The sequence below is a fragment of the Cryptomeria japonica genome, chromosome 7, assembly GCF_030272615.1.
Source record: "Cryptomeria japonica chromosome 7, Sugi_1.0, whole genome shotgun sequence".
NCBI classification, from domain to species: Eukaryota; Viridiplantae; Streptophyta; class Pinopsida; order Cupressales; family Cupressaceae; genus Cryptomeria; species Cryptomeria japonica.
This window is the reverse complement of record NC_081411.1, coordinates 235371097-235393871: the sequence shown is the minus strand read 5'-3', so window position 1 is coordinate 235393871 and position 22775 is coordinate 235371097.

The following is a 22775-nucleotide window of genomic DNA, read 5'->3' as shown; positions in this document are numbered from 1 at the left end:
TTGCATTGTTGCCAACAAATATATATTAGTAAGGAAATTTTAATTAAATAGTAATATTAATAACAATAATGTACCAATTTCTCCGAATAAACCCATAAGACAATTTACAAACACAAAGTAGACAATCTTTTCTTTCAAAATAAAAGATATAATACTAAAATAAAATACAAAAACAACAAAACCTCCAACCTAGAATTTAGAGGAAAGGTCTAAAAATTGAGAGAAGAATTGAAGCAAAATCCACAATCCAGAAAATGCCCAAGCAATCCACAATGACAAACAAATTTCCCAATACACAATCCACAATGAAAAATTGCACATAAAATCTCTTTGAAATATGAAAGCAATCCTCCTCCCAAATTCACCAAAAACCATCCAAAGCAACAAAAATACAAAGATTCTCCAAAAATTTCACACAGACAATAATAATGCACACTCTTCTTAAAATTCTCGAAAAAGGCCCTAAATAAAACATAGAGAAAAAATCCTAAATATAATAATAATAATCACAAAAATATTGCATGTATAAATCTCAAATAAAAATTTAAATCAAAGCATAAGGCTCACTCTCGTTCCACATTTAAAAACAATAGAAAAATATTTAAAAATATGAATTGATAAATAAAACTTCTAATTAGCCAATAAAGCAAAATTAAATTAAATTAAATAAATGAATAAATAATTAATTAACAACTAGACATATAAGCTCCAAACCAAATAATATAATCAATTAAATTGCAATTAAATATTAAAGCTCTAAATAAAATAAGCAAACAAATAAATAAATACCAATTAAATTTCCAAAAAGACTCCAATAGATAATTTTAATTAAAATAATTTATTTAATAACATTAGACTCATAATAAATATTATTTACTAATTACACAATTAATCTTATAATATTATTAATTAATTCATCACCATAATATAACCAGCCTACTCTTGGCAATGTAACAATGAAGGAAAACTTAGAGGGGGGGTAAATTATTTTTTACCAGATTGAACAATTTAAGCACAAATGCAAATCTGATCAACTACAACAACAATAAAGATAAGCACAATAACAACAGCACACATAACACCAATATTTTTACATGGAAAACCCGGTTAAGGGAAAAACTACAGTGGGAACCTACCCATAATCAGATGATACTCTATAGTAGTATGTGAAAATATTACAATGGGGAATGCACAAGCTTTCAGACATAATGCCTAGAGCTCACTGCTCAAAACAACAAAGAGCAACAACCCAGGAAAGGCTGATTGTATTACAAACATCAGAAAACAATCCAGAATTACATGAACTAAAAGAATAACATCTCTCCAAATGCTTGATGACAGCTCTAGTTAAGCACAACTATCTGCTCTGTAACACTCCAATCTCAATACTCCACAACGAAAGATGAATTTGTTTTTTCACACATATACAACTTTTTGATAGTGTAGACACTTCAACAATAACTAAATTACATGAATATCATACCTATATATACCAATCATCAACCTTTACAATAAGGTCGTCTCAACCAAATAAGACCTACTTATTAAATATCATCACACAATACAATAACTAACCAGATCAGACTAATATTATGACATAAATGACATAACATGGACCCAAATCAACTGCCCAAACATGCAAAACCACTGAAAACCTCTTGAAAATCAACTACGACATATTACACCACCAGATAGGTCACATGACATGAAGAACACCATTGGATCGACAAAATCACCAGCACCACACACAATGATCAATATGGACCATAAAGTCAAATATGACACAATCAGAAAACACCAGCAAGCACGTTAGAATCATCTACAATAGTTGCACCAACACCACTTATTAAAATCTTCATTGATCAACATCTGACACTCACGAACACTCAACAACACAAACTTCCATGTGGAAAGATAACCTGAGGGGAAACAAATTGTGAGCCATCTGAACCAAGGATTCACAAGGACATCTCAAACATTCTGCCAAATTCATAACTCAAGGTCTGATAACACCAAAGCACAATGAATCAAACACCAAACTCTACAATACTGAACATTGAAACACCAAACCTTAAACTGAATTAAATGATATGATCAAGTAAACTTACAAATCACTGAAACCAATAAAGAATGAAATATATTTAGTTGATTCATCATCCCAAACAGATAAACTAGCAAGATCAACTCTCTATAATCATCGGAGCAACAAATCAAAAGAATATATTGGTGTCAATGACAACAACATATCTTAGCAATAGCATTATCCAACAATCTCCAACAATCTCCCCCTTTGGCATTGATGACAATATATGGATGTGAAAAAAAAAAATGCAAAGAAAGAAATCAACTCTAGCAAACTGCCCCTAAGATCAAGCTCACCAAACATAGATAAGATAGTTTTTGAGATGCTTCTCTCCCCCTTTGATATTTATGCAAAAAGGCTCTCAACACAGAGAATCTCACTCTCTCCCAAAGATCATATAAATCATGATACTCTCCCCCTTAAACACATAACCAACTAAATTGTACACTAACAACTCTAGCCGAGTAGTAGTGTCAACTCATCTATCCAGACAAGAAGATAACATTATGTAGTCCACTAGATTAATGCAACTCAATGCGTCTACTTCTCATCAAGAGGGGTAGATATCCCTAACTTGTCTCTGAAGTATACAAATGTATATGTGTGAAAAGGCTTAGTAAAAATATCTGTAATTTTTTCCTTTGTAGATACACATTCCAATTTCTCTTCCTCCTCAATGAATTTCTCCCTCAAGAAATGATACTTAATTGATACATGTTTGGTCTTTGAATGCAGTGCCGAATTCTTGGACATATTGATAGCAATAGTGTAGCATCATAAAATTGTGACCTTGTAATTTTTGACCACATTTGGGTCTTCACATTGGCGAACGAATCCCTAAGCCTGATTAGAGATCTGATACATGCTAACACCTCCTAAAACCTACATTTCCTCGCACCCCGCATTGCCTATTCCCATTTCTAGTCCTAAATTAGGGTAGGACAGGGGTATGGCACCCCTATCCCCCTAGGATAGGGGCATGATGCTCCTTTCCTTTCCCTATTTTGGGGCCTGTTTGCATTAATCCTACATTGGGCTTTTCAAATGAGAAGCGGAAAAAGTTTCCCTATGTCAGCCTAAGATAAAAAATCAGCCAAATAACCCTAATTTATGAATATATAAGACACATTTCCCCTCCTATTTGCATATGTTCAATCAATCCAAGAGGTCGATAAGTTCAAGAGTTCAAATAAGTGAGAGATGAATCCAAGCATTAATGCATTCAAGTGTCCTTTCAAGCATCCATTGAGCATCTAAAGTCTCCTTTCAAGACTAAGTATTGCATTCAAGTCAAGGATTCAACTATTGAAGTGGAGATCTCTTTTGACATTCGATTCTATATATCCTTTCAAACAAATCTATCAACATTTTCAATGCACCCTCTCACAATGTGAATTCTACTTTAGTCATTTACTTTCATTTACTTGCAAGTACTTTTCATCATTTGGTTAATTCAAAAATTGGGGTTCGACCTGAAGGAAAACCCCCAATCCCAAAAAAATCTCCTCTCTGTTTAGTGTGTAGATTGTAGGTGCATAGTTGTGTTTGCAGATTTGGACTTCATTTTTAGAGATGGAAAAACCCTTTTCAGTGTGTGGATTTTTTAGAGGACCGAGTACACTTTCAACATGGTCCTGATAAGTTTTACTCAAATTTGCAAGGGAGCTTCGTCTCAGCCTTTTATTGGTAAACCTAGACACATAGCTTCATCCCACATTTCTATCTCAAGTTATAATCATTTCTTTGTCTCTTTTATGCTTAGTCTTAAACTACATAATTCAATTTATCCATTCTAAAAGAGGGGTTATTTTACTTTTCAAATTCATTGTCAATCCATTTAGCATTCAGTCTCCTTCTATTGAGATCAGATCTAGTGAATTTCCACCCCCCCTCTTTTAAATGTAAAGTGCATGAGAATTTGAAGGGAATTCTATTGTGAAACTTTCACTCCTTTTCTTGAGAGAAAAGTTTTCCATTTGATCTCTCATCAGTGTTTTGCACCCATTACATTTTGGTGAACATGATGTCTTACATGCTGGAAATTGCAAATTATTTCATATTTTTCATTTACAAGTTTAATTTTCTTGCAAATGTACAAAAGTTAGTGGTCAAAACCCTAGTTTTAAAAAATTAAAAGTGAAATTGTATTTTGCAGAAATTGCTATGTATTGTTTTAGATCTAAAAAATCGCATTGTTTGTAAAATTTAATTTTTTCATTGTCTTGTTCAAATTGCAAATCAACTTTACAAAATTAAGTGGTTAATTGTCCAAACTTGAATTTTCAAAAATCAACTTGAACTTGTGCAAAAATTCAATTTGCATTTAATTTTCAGATTTGGATCTTTCCTCTTGCATAAAAATTCAAGTTTTCAATTTCCCTCCTTTTTTAAAAAATTCAAAATTTAAAAATTTAGTGGTTAGGTCGTAAAACCCTAATTTTCAAATATAATTGGATTTTGTGCAAATTTCAATTAATTTCAGTTTCCTAAACATTATTCAAGGTGGCCCTATCCATTAGGTTTGACCTTTTTCAAATTTACCATTCAATTTCTTACCATTTTCAAAACCCTAATAGGGTCCTATTTTGACATTCAAACCTCAATTTTCCCTATCCAAACTTCATAAAATTAACTAATTTTTTGGGGTTAGCTTTGAAATCATCATAACTTTCATCCCTAATTTTTTTTGAAAAAGATGGGAGGACCATGTGCAACTTCAACATGGTCCCTGACCTTTTTCCCAAAATTTTGGGAGACTGTTATGACTGTATTTAATTTCTTAAATATAGAAAATAGGTTGATCTTCTCAAATTTTTATCTCCCTAAAATGAAAAATACTTCCCAATTTCAACATCACAACTTTTAAGGAAAATTTTGAAATCAAGTGCTTAATTATATTCTGCTCTGAATTTCTCAATCTTAATTTTTAAATTAAGTGGTATCCCATTGGCTCTAATTTTTTTTTTAAATTAATTTCTTTTCATTCTTGTGTCAACAAAAAGTTCAAATGGTGTAATCATAATTTTCTTGAATGTTGTATTATTCAATTTTATAAACTTTGTTCCTAAAATTCAAAATCCAAAACTTTGCTCCAGTGCATGATTTTTGCCACTATTAGTCCTACCTATACTATCCTCTTTAGATGAAGCAATAGAATTAAGGCTTCCCAAGGCTTAATTACTGAGGACATGTAGCCTAATTTGGGTGACTTTTTCAATGAGGATAATGCTAACTCTTCCCATACTAATAACATCCCTATTTACCCAATTGATGATTCTAATGATGAGGAAGAAGCTTTGACTAGAGTTTCCATAGATCAAGTTTCAAAATTTTATAATCAATTTGACAAATTTCAACAATGGATGTCCCAAGAATACCCTAATAGTGAAGCTCTTCCATTAATTGAAGGCCTAAAGTGCATGATTCAAATAGATAAGAATGGAATTTATATATTGTGTGGCATTGCTCATATTCTTGATTATAATGCCATGCCTATACAGAGTTGTGCTCGGAACTTAAGTTATTCACAACCATATACACAAATCAATCATTCCATTCCTTTGACCACTCCAATGGCTAGCATTCCTTCTTTCACTTCAAACATTATGGCTACATCAACTCAAAATGTCATACCTACAACCATTAATCATGGAAGAAATCCATCTTCTTCAATCAATCCTTCACCCTTACATATGCCTTCAATAGGTATTCATCTTGTCTCTCACCCAACAAATATAGTGCAAGGGGGCAATAAATCCAATCATTCTATTCCTCTTTTTAGTATCCCATTTCCTACCCAATCATCTCCTATTCCTAATTACCATAGTGTTCCACCACCTTATTCTCAATCCATAGGCCTTCTTTCAATAACATCACACCACTTTCTCAATCATCATTGCAACAAAAAATCACCTCCATGAGTCAATCCAAGTTTAGTGTGCCCGCTTTCAATTGATATTGTTAGGGTTTTCCCTCCTAAGTATGTTGAAGTCCCTCAATTGGAACTCTATAATGGAAAAGGTAATCCTGTAACACATGTCAAAACATTCCAAACTTTGTGTGATGACTTTTCTTATGATCAAAGATTGCTTGCCAAATTGTTTACTAGGACATTGAGAGATAAGGCTTTAAAATGGAATTTCTCTTTGCATTCTTATTCTATTACTTATTTTCAACAATTAACAAATAATTTTATTCAACAATTTCAAAACAACATAGCTCCTAAAATCACGTTGACTACTTTAATGCATTGTAAACAAGGTGTTAAAGAAAAAGTGACTGATTTCATTAGTGGATATAAGCATTTGTGTTCTCAAATTTCTTTTCCTATTCTAGATAATGATATTCAAAGAATTTTCATTTCTAATTTGGAAAAAGATATTAGATAAAAACTTCTCCTTTCTGAGTTTACTTCCTTTCCATAGTTGTAAGCAATAGTTCACAATTATCAACTATTTGTGAGTCAATTGGAGAAATCCACTCCTATGGCTCGAGTGATAAGGGTGACAGTTCTCAACAACCATTTGTGAAGTTCAAACCAAGTAAAGGCTTCATCAAATTTAATGACAATATTAACAACAACAATGTGAATTCTACAACAAGTGTGCCTTCTATTTCTAAATTTTTTAAAAGAGAAAGACAATTTACTCCTCTGAATGAATATTTACATAGCATTATGTCTCAGTTGTTACAAAGAAATGTTATCAAACTTCCTCCAATAAAACCATTTGACCCTTCTAAGGCATCCTTACCTTACTTTGATAATAATTATTTTTGTCAATTTCATCATCAACCTACTCATGATACTGAGAAATGTTTTGTATAAAAAAGTACGCTTCAAGATTTGATTGATAGTAATACTATATTTTTGGCAGTTGTGAATGATAAGGAAAACAAATCAGTACCTCCTCCTAATCAAGATCTTAATATTTTTACTAATCCTTTACCTTCTCTTGCCTCTAATGTGATTGATATTGAACATACTTTTTTCTCTCCTTTGGATGTGGCTACCACTGTTCAAAATTTGGTGAATATAGTAGAGAAACAAGGAAAACCTAAGGATCTATGAATCATAGTTGACCCTATTGAAACCATTAGAGCACCTGATGGACCTCTATACATAGTTGCAAAAATTTAGGAAATACCTTGTCATGGTGTGCTTATCAATCCCTCTTGCATGGTTAATGTCATCACTAACCTAAGTATGTTTTCACTTTACATTTGTATAAACCAATCTATGATGATACTAATTTAGTTGTTAATCTATTTTATGGATTCTCTTGTCCTACCATTTGTTCTCTCACAATTCATATTGAGGTTCACATTAAATCTATGGATGTCAACTTTGTTATCATTCCTTCCTTTGAGAAATTTTGTGTGAAGTTGGGATACCATTGTCTATCTTCCATGAAACCTATTTCTTATCCAATTCATAAGTGTTTGAAATTTTACCATAATGGAGAAATCATAACTATTAACCATGGCTTATTTCGACTAGCTGAAAGAAGCCCAGGTGTTACTATTGATTTCTTTTGGCCTAAATAATTTCAATCTCTTCCATTGAGAAGATATGCTCTTTTCCAACTTATTAAAAAAGGAAGAAAGATATGACCTTATACTAAGTCCTAACTAGAACTCCAAAACTTGATATTCCTATCATTCTTGAAGATGAAGTTCTTCCCTTAACGGATATAACTAAGCTTCCTCTAAAAGAAGATGATCAACCTATTCCTATGGATGAAACAATGAACTCTCCTAAGAAGAAAAACAATATTCCTCCTAAGGTTAGACCTGTACCTCCTCCTCATGATGGACCTGGTATCCTTCCTACATCAAATATTCCTCCTTTATATGGAGAAGTTTTGCCTTCTTTCTCCTATATAGAGAAGAGACCCACCTCACCTCTTGTTCAACCTAAAAGTCCTCAACCCAAACCTTCAACTACTATATATGAGAATATTCCCCATTCAACAAATATTCCTCCTTATTCTCAGTCTTTCGTTAAAACTTGACAGAATCATTGTGTAAGAGAACATATATGAAAGCATTATGCTTGAGTTCATGAAGTTGTGCCTCAAACTATTCAGTCTCCCAAAACTCAAACAATTGACATGATTCCCTTTTCTCCTAAGCAAGATGTTGAACCTAAATCTCTGAAATCATAAATTGCAAAAAACATGTGATGGTTTTACTTCTATTCATGTTCACACTCTTATTTCTATAAATCTTGATGAAAAAATAGGTAAAAACATTATTCATGATGGTAGTATAACTTTTAATGGTTATGATAGTGAATATGAGTATGTTGATGTGGACAAACATTTATCTGCAGAGTTTTCAGAATCCCTAATCATATCTCCTAGAATCAAACAAAGTGACTTAGCTCCATTTGCGTGCTTGATGTTGCTCCTCTGGTGTGTTTCCCACTTTCCTAAAATAGTGATCAAGAAGATTGGGAGGTGGATGTCATGCTAGAATAGCTACATGAGAACCATAGATCCTCTACCTATCTCTCTTTTCTTTCTCTTTTGTGACCATTCTTCTATATTCCTTAGTAATATCTACTTGAGGATGATGCAAAGCATTGAGATCTCTTTTGGTCTCTTTCATGTTGACTCAAAAGACACTTGTATTTCTTTTCTTCATTATCCTTGGGTTTATTCATCGATTGGAGGTTAAATCCTCACAATAACGTGCTCCCTCTTTTTCTCTCTTGGGTGTATCTTACCTTAAATCAATCACTCCCGATAAGGTGTGTGCAATCTATTTAATGTGGGGGCATACACTCCACTCATATTTTCCTTCTTGATACTTTAAGTTAATTAGTGAACTTGGATTTGCTTTATAATTTTTGGTATCCTTGTTTTTCATGACTTATAGTGAAGGTAACCTTGCTACTTGTAGTTATGGTTCTCTCCCTTTTGATTTTCCCTTTTACTTTGTCAATCGATGGCGTAAGATCCTTAGTCCACTGGGGGCTTGATGTAGCTTTCCTCCTTGATGTGGTGAAAGTATTTCAATCTTGTCTCCTTGTACTTTACTAGTAGTGTTGGCGTACTAAAGTGGAGGCGAAATGTAGTCATAAAATTGTGACCTTGCAATTTTCGACTGCGCTTGGGTCTACACATCGGTGAACGAATCCCTAAGCCTGATTGGAGATCTGAGACATGCTCAAACATCTTGAAACCTACATTTCCTCGCACCCCTCACTGCCTATTCCAATATCTTGTCCTAAATTATGGTAGGGAAGGGGCATGGTGCCCCTATCCTTGCCCTATTTTGGCCTCCCTTTGCATTCATCCAACATTGGGATTAGCATATGAGAAGTGGGAAAGGTCTTCCTATGTCAGCCTAAGACAAAAAATCAATCAAATAACCCTAATTGATGAATATATAAGACACATTTCCCCTCCTATTCACATAAGTTCAATCAAGCCAAGAGGTCGATAAGTTAAAGAGTTCAAATAAGAGAGATAAGAATCCAAGCATTCATGCATTCAAGTGTCCATTCAAGCATCCATTGAGCATCTCAAGTCTCCTTTCAAGATTGAGTGTTGCATTGAAGTCAAGGATTCAACCATTGAAGTGGAGATCTCTTTTGGCATTCGACTCTAGATATCCTTACAAACAAATCTATCAACATTTTTATTGCATCCTGTCTTGAGGTAAATTCTACTGCTATCATTTACTTTCATTTACTTGCAAGTACCTTTCATCATTTGGTTAATTCCAAAACTAGGGTTTGACCTAAAGACAAACCCCCAATTCCAGCAAGATTTCCTCTCTTTTTTGTGTGTAGGTTGTAGGTGTACAGTTGTATTTGCATATTTGGACTTCATTTTTAGAGACAGAAAGACCCTTTTCGGCACTTGTGTAGGTTGCAGGTGTAGGTTGTGTAGATTGTAGGTGTGCAGTTGTATTTGCATAGTTGTAAACTTTCAACACGGTCCCGACAACTTTCGTCCAAACTTATAGGGGAGCTTTTTCTCAGCCTTTTATTGCTAAACCTATCTGCATAGCTTCATCCCACATTTCTATCTCAAGTTATAATCATTTCTTTTTTAATTTTATGCTTAGTCTTAAACCGCATAATTTAACTTATCCATTATAATAGAGGGCTTATTTTACTTTTCAAATTCATTGTCAATCTATTTATCATTCAATCTCCTTCTATTGAGGTTGGATCTAGTGAATATTCCCCGCCTCTTTTAAATTTAATGTGCGTGAAAAGTTGAAGGGAATCCTTCTGTGAAACTTTCACTCCTTTTCTTGAGGAGAGAAATGTTTTTCATTTGATCTCCTCTTATCATCTTTTTGCACCCATTAGAACTATAATTATCATATTATATTATAATAGGCTCATCATAAAAAAATTGATATCCTTAAACATGTACTTCATCTGAACTTCCTGAGTACAATTACTAGTAGCAACAATGTATTCAACTTCAGCAATAGATAAGGAAACAAAATCTTGCTTCTTACTAGCCCATGAAATCAACTTCTTTTCCTAAAAGAATGTACCACTGGAGGTAGTATTTCAGTCACCAACATCACCTTCCTAATCAGCATCAGTATAAGCACATAACATGAAATAATCATTCTTTAGATACCACAAACCATAATCTATTATCCCTATCAAGTATCTAATTATCCTCTTCACAATAGTAGCACGACTTTTTTTAAGATTAGCTTGATATCTAGTAGCCATACACACAACATGCATAGTGTCAGGTCTAGTCTAAGTCAAATATAGTAGTCCACCAACCATAGATCTGTACAAGGTTTTCCTTCAAAGATTCATTATTTTTAGATAATTTACAGCCAGTCATCATAGCAGTTCTAACTGGTTTAAAATCATCTAATCCAAACTTCTTTAACAATTCCTTCACATACTTAACTTGAGATATAAAAATACCTTTACCAGTCTGTGCAATCTACAAACCTAAGAAAACTTCATCTCTCCTATCATAGACATCTCAAATTCAATTTGCATATCACCGAGAAACTTCAAAATCAAATCATCATCTCCTCCAAAAATAATGTCATCAAAAATACTTCAATAATCAAAATGTTATCATTCTCAATCTTGAAGTATAAATTACTATCTACAGTTCCTTTACTAAATCCCAATTTCATCAAGTACTTATTCAATATACCACACCAATCTCTAGTGGCTTTTTTCAGTCTATAAAGTGTTTTCTTTCATTTGCATACCATGTCTCCCTCATCTAATAATTAAAATCCATCAGGTTTCTGAATGTAGAATTCTTCCTCGAGATCACCATTCAAAAAGGTTGACTTAACATCCATCTGATATACACTAAAATCCTTAAAAACAACATATGTAAGCAAGAATCTAATAGCTTCAAGTCTGGCTATCTAAACAAAAGTCTCCTCGTAATAAATTCCTTCCATTTGTGAACATCCTTTATATACCAATCTTTCTATATTTTTGACAACTTTGCCATCTTCATTCAATTTATTCTTGAATACCCATTTAGTTCCAATCACATTTTTAGCTTTAGGTCTAGGCACAAGTTCTGATGTATTGTTCTTTTTAATCTGATTCAAATCTTCTTCCATAGCCTTTATCCAATTTTCATCTTTACAAGCTTCAACAACATCCTCAGGTTCAATCTTAGAAATCAAACATACCTCTTCTGCAACAAGTCTTCTTCTAGTCATCACACATTTATTCTTATCACCAATAATGTAATTTTCAGAATTATTAAGTCTTCAATACCTCTAAGTCTTTTGATTAATTTGATTTTTAGGATCCTGCACTTCTTCACTGGCAAAAACAATATCCAGATTAACTTTCTCTATCGAATCATTATGCTTTAGTACTTCAGTCTGATTAGGTTTTGAAATAACATCCTGATCATCATCTTCATAACTACATGCTTTGATTCGCTTTCCATGAATTTCATAAAGCTTCATGTTTGCACTTTACATAATATTTCTTAACCTCTTGTTCTATCAACGGTAAGCTTTGCTCTTAGTAGAATATCCCAAGAAGATTCCTTCATCACATCTTGCATCAAAGTTTTCTATATCATCCTCTCTCTTGATATAACATTTGCTTCCAAAAATTATGAAATATCTTATAGTAGGAACATGACCAAACCATAGCACATAAGGAGTCTTATCAAAATCACTTTTTATATGCACCCAATTGAATGTGTAAACAACAGTTCAAATAACTTCTCTCCAATAGATATTCAGAACATTTCCTTTAATCAACATAGTCCTTGCACCATCGAAGATATTTTTGTTCTTCCTTTCAACAAATCCATTCTTCTGAGGGGTTCTAAGAAAAAATAATTGTCTTCTAATTCCATGCTCCTCATAGAATGAATCAAACTCACCAGATGTAAATTCTCCCACTTTGTCAGTTCTCATGCACTCTAGCTTCTATCATGTCTCTATCTCCACTTTAGCTTTGAATACCTTTAATTTCTCCAATGCTTTTGATTTCTCCTTTAGAAAGGTAACCCACATCATTTTAGAATAATCATCAATCAACAACATGAAATATCTATCAACCTTCACACTTCTCACTCCAATAGGTCCACACAAGTCAGTATGCACAATATCTAGCAATCCATTAGATCTATACTACTTACTCTTAAATGAAATTCTTGTTTGCTTTCCCATTTGACATTTCTTACATATCGAATAAGAAGGATAAATTTTTTTAGGAAAATCTCTATTAGCATGAGGAGAACTGATCTTAATCATAAAATAAAAGTTAACATGACACATTCTTCTATGCCACAACCAACTTTCATCAATTTAAGCAATCAAGGAAATTTTTTCACCAGCATTCAAATAAAAGATAATACCTTTAGTCTTAGTTTCTGATGCAATCTCTATACCAAAGGCATTTAAGATCTTTCATTTAGTATTATTAAAATGTAAACCATATCCCTTGTCAACCATCTATCCAACACTCAAAATATTATGCTTTAAATCTTAAATGTACAAGACATCATCAATGCTATTCTTACCATCAAAGGAAATATAACCTCTATCATGGATCACACAAGCCTTGTTGTCTCCAAATCTCACTATACCACCATCATATTTCTCTATATTCACAAATTTTCTTTTATCACCAGTCATATGATGTGAACAACCACTATTAATTACCCATTCATCTTTCTCTTCAACCTTAGCAGCCAAGGCTTTCTCCTAAATTATGCAACTTGTGGAATCAACAGGTATTGGACCATCGTATTTAATAGTAGTGAGCACAATTTAATCTTTTGAATTCCCATTCTTAGATTCTTCAATTGTGACACATTCATCAGCAGCATATTAACATTTCTTCTGATATTTATACTTCAAGTTAGGTTTGTAGGGCTTATCATACTTCTCATGCTTCTCATATCTATCATTCTTATCAAAAATTATCAAACTTAACATGCCTATCATACTTAGACATTCTCTTAGGGAACCTAGAAGAAAAATGTCCTATCTTATTACAAAAGAAATATTTGAAAAGAAATTTTCCATCCTACTTATGAGCTCCCTTAGGCAATCTTTGAGCAACTAGTACTTCAAGCTCTTCGAATTCTCTTTCTTTCTCTTCCATCTCTCTCCTTTCTCTTTCATATCTGGAAATTCTACATGAACATTCTCTTGGATCATGCTCTAAATGCAGTTTTGGACTTTCCATGTGATTCTCCAAATTCACTCAATTCAAATACAACAAGCTTTCTAGTGAGCATGTCTCTTGTTATAGTAGTCATGTACAATGAATCTCATAAATACCAAATACCTTGTGTTTGTAAGCAGGAGGCAATAATCTCAACACCTTAGCAACAATCTCATCTTCTTTAAGGGTTCCACTTGTACATCTAAAACCTACGAAAAACTCATTCACCTTACCCATAAAGGATGTTATGTTCTCCTCTTCTCCCATCTTCAGCATCTCAGACTTCCCTTTTAAACATTGCAATTTAGTAGCTTTGACATGTTTATCTCCTTGATACAAGGTTTCCAACTTTTCATAGATCTCATGTGCAATCTGAAGTCCCATCACATTAGTCATCTCTAAATCATTCAAAGCACTCAGCAACTCTTCTTTAGCACTAATGTTATGTTCAACCTCCTTCATCTTAGCAACAATAACCGATCCATTATGAGGAACAATATATGTATCCTTTGTAATATTCTAGTAATCTTCTTGAAGACATTTCAAGTGCACCTCCATCTTGTTCTTCCATATAGTAAAACTGCTTACCTAAAATCTCAGACTCTCCTTCTTGAACACATAAGTTTTCATCCCTGATCTTCTCAAGCGGTCAAGCTTCTTCTAGAGAATCTAGTTCTTATACCAATTATTGCCAACAACAATGAAGTAAAATTGAGAGGCATGGGGGGGTGAATCGGTTTTCACTAGATTTGTTGTAGCTAGTGGTTAGGAGGAACCTTAAAGAGATAAGTCCATATTGGTCAAAAAGAGTAAACATAATAGAAACACAAAGATATGATAGACATAATTTAAAATAGATTGAATTATATCATGAGAACTGATTACAATCAATTGGTAACAACTGGGTTACAAAAACTAGCTCACAGTCCTGCTAAAACATGCTCAAAATATAGAACAGATCGCAATCGGGACCTCAAACTTAAGATTTCAGTTCTAGGTTTTGTCCAACTCCTTAGATACATTCTAATGATCTATTACAATAATTTATACGATCCAAGGATATTTGGTCAGTACAAAAAGGTATCAAAACCCAAAGAACAAGACCTAACATGTAAAACAAACAAGGCCGACCTTCGCCAAAGAAATTCTTGCATAAATTCCAAAGGACAAAGTGAGAATCAAAGGAAAGGTCAGCCACATGTGAAGGAACAATGGAATCAACACTCAGGGATCTACAAGCTATGGAAAGGTTCTTGTAGATTACCAATGCAAATAGGTCCAAGCAATCGGTAACAGAAAAATTGTCTCAAAAACTGGTACCAATAACTTGCCAAAAAATGATCCAAATGCTTCATAGTTTGGGAATAAGGAATATGACCAGGTATTCAAGCAAAATCCAATTTGACAGGTTCCAATGAGCCCAATCCAGGAAATATATAAAGAAATGTCGAAACTACAAATAGAAAAGAAAAGAAAAAGAAATATTTTTGGTTGATGCAAGATTGCCAAGAACTAGGGATGCTCCTGCATCACGATTGAAAAATTTAGGCACAAATAAAAAGAAGATCAAGTGCAACAACAATAAATATAATCACAATAATATTACAACACATAACACCAAGATTTGGACATGGAAAACCTAGTTAAGGAAAAAACCACGGTGGGAACCTATCCACAATAAGATGATACTCTACAATAGTATATGAAAATATTACAATGGGGAATGCACATGCATTCAAGCACACTTCCTAGATCTCACTACTAAAAACCAAAAAGGGAAACAACCTAGGAAAGGTTCACTGCCTTACAAATATCAGACAATAATCCAAAATTACATGAATTGAAATACTAGCATCTCCAAATGCCTGATGAAAGTTATGATTAATCATAATTGTCTGCTCTACAAATCTCCAATCTCAATACTCTACGCGGAAAGATGAATTTTTTTTTTTCAAATATACAACTTTCTGATAATCCAGATACTTCAGCAATACATAAATTACATGAATATCATACCTATATATACCAATCATCAACCTTTACAATAAGGTTGGCTCAACCCAATAAGATCTAATTACAAAATCTCATCACATGATTCAATAACTAACCATCGAACCAATACTATGACATAGATGGCATAAAATTGACCCAAATTAAATGTGCAAGCATGCAACACCATCGAAAAGCTCTCGAAAATAAACCGCAACACCCTACACCACCAAATAGGTCACATCGCATGAAGAACACCACCGGATCAACAATATCACCACCAAACACAATGATCAATGTAGACCATCAATTCAAATAGAAAACAATCATGAAACACCAACAAACACATTAGAATCATCCACAATAGCTACACCAGCACCACTTATTCAAATCTTCATCGATCAATATCTGACACTCAACAACAATAACTACCACATGGAAAGATAACTCACAGTGAACCAAATCATGAACCATACAAACTAAGAATTCACAAGAATATCTCAAGCATTCTCCCAAATCCACATCTCACAATCTGATCACACAGGAGTATGATGGATCAAACACCAAACTCTGCAATACTGAACACTAAAACACCAAATCTCAAACCGGATCAAATAATCTTACCAAGTAAACTTCGGGATCATTGAAACCAACAAGGAAGGAAATATATTTAGTTGATTCATCATCCCAAATAGATAAACCAGAAATATTAACTCTCTACAATCACAAGAGCAGCAAGTTATAGGAATATGTTGGCATCAATGACAACAACATATCTTAGCAGCAACAATATCCAGCAATCTCCAACACCTACATGATAATTGAGAATACACATCACATGACAACTTAACCTAAAAACTAGAACGGGTAAGGTATCAACTAGGACTAGAATATGTTAGGACATTATGTCATTCTCCATTTTTAACTTTCCATTGCAATAAAGAAATGCTCAACCCTACGAAGCCAGTTGGAGTTGATGTCTATTACCTGCAATCTTGCATAACACCAAATGTTTATATATACAATCATAAAGTATACACACTGGTGGTAAGAGAATTGTAACGTCACAGCCCACTCACAATGAGTGGTATGAAATTGTTCTTTTCACAAATACAAGTGCATCATAATGAAAACATGTCATTAATAACATCAAGATCATCATCATATCCAATACAATCATGAAGCATGGTTTGCACAAAACATGGTAATAGCATAAGCAAATATAAACCATTGAATATGCATAAATAACCAATCACAAATCCTAACATATTCTATAATGTATCATATCATTTTAAATCATAACATATCATTCGTAAACATGTAATAATTGTCATCTACTAGTATCATCAAAATATATACAAATCATAAACATCTACAAAGAGTATCATAAATTTATCTCAACAAGTTCATGAATATCTAACAATGCATCAAAATAAAAGTATACCAAGGAGGAACACTACATTAATGAATTGTCAAGAAAGGATTGAACTAGAAAGAGTGGAGGTTCTATACTAACTCTCTTGCCTAGTTATTATAGTTATTCTTTGTATACTTAATTAGTTTGTTTTTTTATCATTTATGTTTAAAATCTAAACCCTCTTCCCTCCACTTTTGTTTTTCCTATTTCTCCTTATGACTCTCTTACACTAGGACCCCTTCTTTGTTTATTTTTTGTGGGTTTATTTTATAACTTTTTTGTATTGTTTTATTATTTTTATTCTTGTACACACACATATTCTTGACTTCATTATGATTTTTTCTACTTTTAAAATTGTAACCTATTTATTGTTTGTAGATTTTTATCTAAATTTTGTTCTTGATCTAGTATATGTTTTAGTATTGTTTCTACTTATTTAAATACCATATTTAGAGTAAAAATATTTTATTTTCTTCAAATGTGTATTGGTGTATATTTATTTTTCTAATTTACTTAATATTTTAATTGTTTAATTTCCTCTATTATTTTAAGATTTCCTTTTTACTTTCCTTTATTGATTTTTGTACCCTTCTCTAATTCTTCTTTTTCGTTTGTATACTTGTTCATTTTTATTGATTTTTTCTTTATCTCTCTAACATCCTAATGGCAAATCATGGAGTTTGATCTAAAACATTGATGCTCAAAAAGCCTTACGCAATCAAATCTTCAAAATAATAGAGTTAATAGCATAGGTTGTGGAAATGTTCTATCTGGTCACTAGGTAACCATAAGTAACATATAATTAGAACCTAGTTGAAAAAACACAACATTTAACACACTATTTACACCAACAACATGAGACCCTCCTCAACATCAATTATCACAACAACCAATGAAAATAAAGAAAAAATAAGATAGTCAAACTAGATGTAGCACACTGAATTTAATGAGTATAGTGAATATTTGGCTAAACCAAAATGCAAGCTAGTGGAGTACTCAAGATAGATATTAGGAGTTGAGTTGAAATACCTTGGATCATTCCCACATATAGCGATTTATAAAGAATACTTGTCAAATAACCCCCAGGGTTTGATGTAGGAGTATCTTGATAAGTATTAGATCACATTCTAATACAAACAAAAAAAAAATTAATTAAGGGTTTAACCATTATGAAATAATTTGAAACATCAGTAAAAATTTTAAAATTATTTGAATAATAATAAAAATATAAATATTTATTTGATTGATTATAATAAGTATATAGAAATAATTAACTTCAAACTTTGTTGTAATGAAATAATGACATTTTAGAATAACTTAAACTCTCTTTTATTAAAATTATCTTATTCATAACCTTTATTATAACCCTAAACCTAACAGTAATTAAACCAAAAATATAGTTAAGGGTGTTAACCTTTGTGAAATAATTTGAAACATCAATAAAAAATTTTAAAATTATTTTAATAATAAAAATAAAAAAGGTTATATCAATATATATTTTATAAACAAATATAATTAATAAAAAAATATTTATTTGATTGATAATAATAAATAATAAATATATATATTTGCCTGATAAATATATTAGATAAATAAAAATAAATGAACATCATCAAATAGTTATTTGATATTTCTATTTTTTATTATACGTAATTATATAAAATATATTGTATAGACATTAATAGAAATTAATTACTTTAAAATTGTAAGAATATGCCTTTAATTATGAATTAAAAATAGAAAAGAAATTAATCTAAATATATAAACAAAATTTCTATTTTAATTTTATATTTATGTGAACTGATTTTCATATAAACCCTAGCCCTATCTCTGGTGCTTGAAATAATGCATTATTGAAAGAAAATGCATACTTGTCTAAAAATTTGATGAACACCAAACCCTAACGATAATAAAAATGCTTGTAACAACAACCAGTCAAACAATTTGAGCTAACATTTTGAGCTCCCTAGCCTGTTCATTTATTATGTGGTATTTAAAATTGAGATCCTTTAGATTTTTGCCATAAAGATTTAAATTTCAATGGGAAAAAGAAATTAAAATTATTTGAATAATAATGAAAAAAACAAAGGCTATATCAATATATATTTTGTAAATAAAACTATTTAATAAAAAATAATTTATTTGATTGATAATAATAAATATATAGAAATAATTACCTTCAAACTTTGTTGTAATTAAATAAAGACATTTCAAAATAACTTAAAATCTATTTTAATAGAAATAATATTTTTACTATAAATTTAACCCTAACCCTAACCCTAATAGTAATTAAATGAAAAACTTAATTGAATGGTAATAAAACAAAAAATCTAATTAAGGGTTTAACCTTTATGAAGTAATTTGAAACATCAATAAAAAATTTAAAATTATTTGAATAATAATAAAAATAGAAAAGGCTATATGAATATATATTTTATAAATAAATATTTAATAAACAAATATTTATTTGATTGATAATAATAAGTATATAAATTTGATTGATAAATATATTAGATAAATAAGAATAAATGAACATCTTCAAATATATAAACAAAAATTCTATTTTAATTTTAAAATTATGTGAATTGATTAGAGCTTATATCATACTATTAGGGTTAGGGTTAGGGTTGAGGGTTAGGTTTAGTATTATAATTAGGGTTACATTAATGGTTAGGGTTTGGATTTACATCATGGTTACTATTACACTTAGACTTAAATATTGTGGTTATGCTTAGGATTTAGGGTTATGACTAAGATTGTGTGTAGGGTTAGGGTTTATATCATAGGCCTTTGGTTAGTTTTAAGATTATAGGTAGGATTTACATCATTTTTATGGTTAGGTTAATGTCTAGGGTTTAGATTTATATCATGATTAGGGTTAGGATTAAGATTGTTCTTAGGATTAAGATTTATGATAATGGTCTGTTTTATGTCTCCGGTTAGGGTTAGGATTAGGGTTACAATTAGGGTTTCCATCATTGTTACAACTAGATTAGTGGTTAGGGCTTGGATTTGTATCATAATTAGGGTTGTGGTTCAGTGTAAGATTGTGCAACTAACTGGTCTTCCTCTTGAATACTAGGATGAAAAGATTGTGCAAGGAATTACCAACTCATTTCGTCAATTTATTGTGGTGGATTTAGTCAGAAGTCAATCACTCAGAATGAATTTTTCCAAGTCTTTATTGGGCTCGCCCCTAGTACTATTATTCTGACATCTACTGAGTTGAAGTCTCGTTTTGGTTCTCATTTTATTTCCTTAGCCACAAGTATGGCTGACCTCCTTTCCCCCAAGAAGCTTTCGATGTTTTCCTATTCTATAGGCTTATTCTCCTCATGATCGGAATTATGCAGGACAAGGTCTATAGCAATAATTTTTCTCGCAGATTTTTTATCCATTTTTTTTCTTTAACCAGGGTATTCTTGTAGCTTTCAAAATTCATCTTATCAGGGTTCACATTAAGCAGAGAAATCTCTAGGGGTTTATTATCCGAGAGGGCAAGGGTTTGTTTTACTTTAGCCTCAACAAGTAAGGAGGAGCCAGGCAAATAGTGGCATTTACATTCAACAAGCGGAGGCTTGAAGGACTTGCCATGTTTTTTCTAAGGGTTTTCCTCACTCCCAAATGCAAGAAGAAGACTACTAAGGTTGGGAGAGTGATCAACAATAAACTTGTAAAGAAAATAAATCAGACCCTGGTGGAGGAGAGGGTGGGTACCATTTTCAATGCAGGAGTCTAAGGAAGAAAGCATAAAAATAGGCAGAGTGATTTTCTCACCATGTCTAATATGGTTGAGAATGGGAAAATGATAGCCATACACTATTGCGTATCTACCCTCAAGAGTAAATTACTTAATAAGAACAATAGAGAAAGGTTTAGGCAAAGCGGAACAATCATACCCATTTGTGACCACCACAGGCTTCTCCTCTTTCTCGAAAACTATTTCATAAACCCTTTGTAGTCTCCATTTCTTTATTTTTCCACCTGTTCACCTTCATTCGGAAAACCAGTGACCTCTGAGATGTAATCATGCATCACTGTGCAGGAAATTCTCTTGATAGTCACCACTGTTGTGCCAAGAGTTATAGAACAACACTGAGAGGGACTTCTTGTATCCCTTCAAAGCTAGAAGAAAAGGAGTGAACCCACCTTTTTGAAACAACTCCCAAATCTCCTCGTTATTCTGCAGGCCATCGCAATTTTTAGGCTCAATTCTATTAAGAGGGTCCGCCATATTTGAAGTAGGACGAATAGAGTGCGGATTTTCTGTTTGAAAGTGACCTAAGAAATAGATAAGGTTCTTCACATTCATAGACATACTTAAAAAATTATTTCCCGAAAGGTCTTTTTTGTTCCTTTTAACAATGCTATCACCACATGTGCGATTCCCTTTGGTATCATTAAACATGAACACTTTGTAAATATTAAAAATTCTGCCAATCCTTTTAATAAAATCGCAATCAAGAGAAACCCACTCAAGATCATGAAACTTCATTTTGTTGGTAAACAGATTTGTCACTGCGCAACGTACATAAAAGAGAAAACATAAAATTAGAGAAATGTGACTAATAGGAACCCACAAGATAGAAAAATGAAAACCAATTGAGATAGGGTTATAGTTATGGCTTGCATCACTTTTAGGATTAGTTTAATGGTTAAGGTTTTTATTTACATCATGATTAGGTTAGGGTTAGGGTTAAGATTGTGGCTATGCTTAGGATTTGGGGTTCTGGTTGGGATTACAAGGATTAGTGTTAAGGGTTGGAGCTAGGAATATGGTTACGATTTAAATCATTGTCAAGGATAAGTTAATGGTTAAGGTTTGGATTTACATCATGGTTAGGGTGTGGGTTAAGGTTTATATAAGAGGGTTAGGGTTAGATTTAAGGGTTAGGGCTAGGATTATAGTTAGGGTTTACATAATTGTTTGGTTAATTTTAGGGTTTGGATTTACATCAGGGTTAGCGTTAAGGTTAAGATTGTGGCTATGGTTAGGATTCAGGGTTATGGTTAGGATTATGTCTAGGGTTACTATTAATTAGGGTTAAGGTTAGGAATATGGTTAGGGTTCACACAATTGTCAAGGTTAACTTAATGGCTAGGGTTTGGATTTACATCATGGTTAGGTTTATGGTTAGGGTTTATATAAGAGGGTTAGGGTTAGGGTTAGGACTATAGTTAGGGTTTACATTATTGTTAGGGTTAGGATAATGTTAGTGTTTGGATTTACATCATGTTTAGGGTTAAGGTTAGGGATAATGTTAAGATTGTTGTTAGGCTAAGGATTTAGGGTCATGTTTAGGATTATGTCTAGGGTTAGGGTTTATATCATAGGTTATTAAGGGTTAGTGTTAAGTGGTAGGGATAGGATTGCAGTAAGGGTTTACATCATTGTTAGGGTTAGGTAAATGGTTAGTGTTTGGATTTAGGTTTTAAGGTTAGAGTTAGGGCTACAATTGTTGTTAGGCTTAGGATATAATGTTATTGTTAGGATTATTTCTAGGGTTAGGGTTTATATCATTAGGTTAGGGTTAGGGTTAAGGGTTGGGTTTAGGAATGTAGTTAGGGTTTACATAATTTTTAGGGTTCAATGCTTACTATTTGGATTTATATCATGTTAGTGCTTA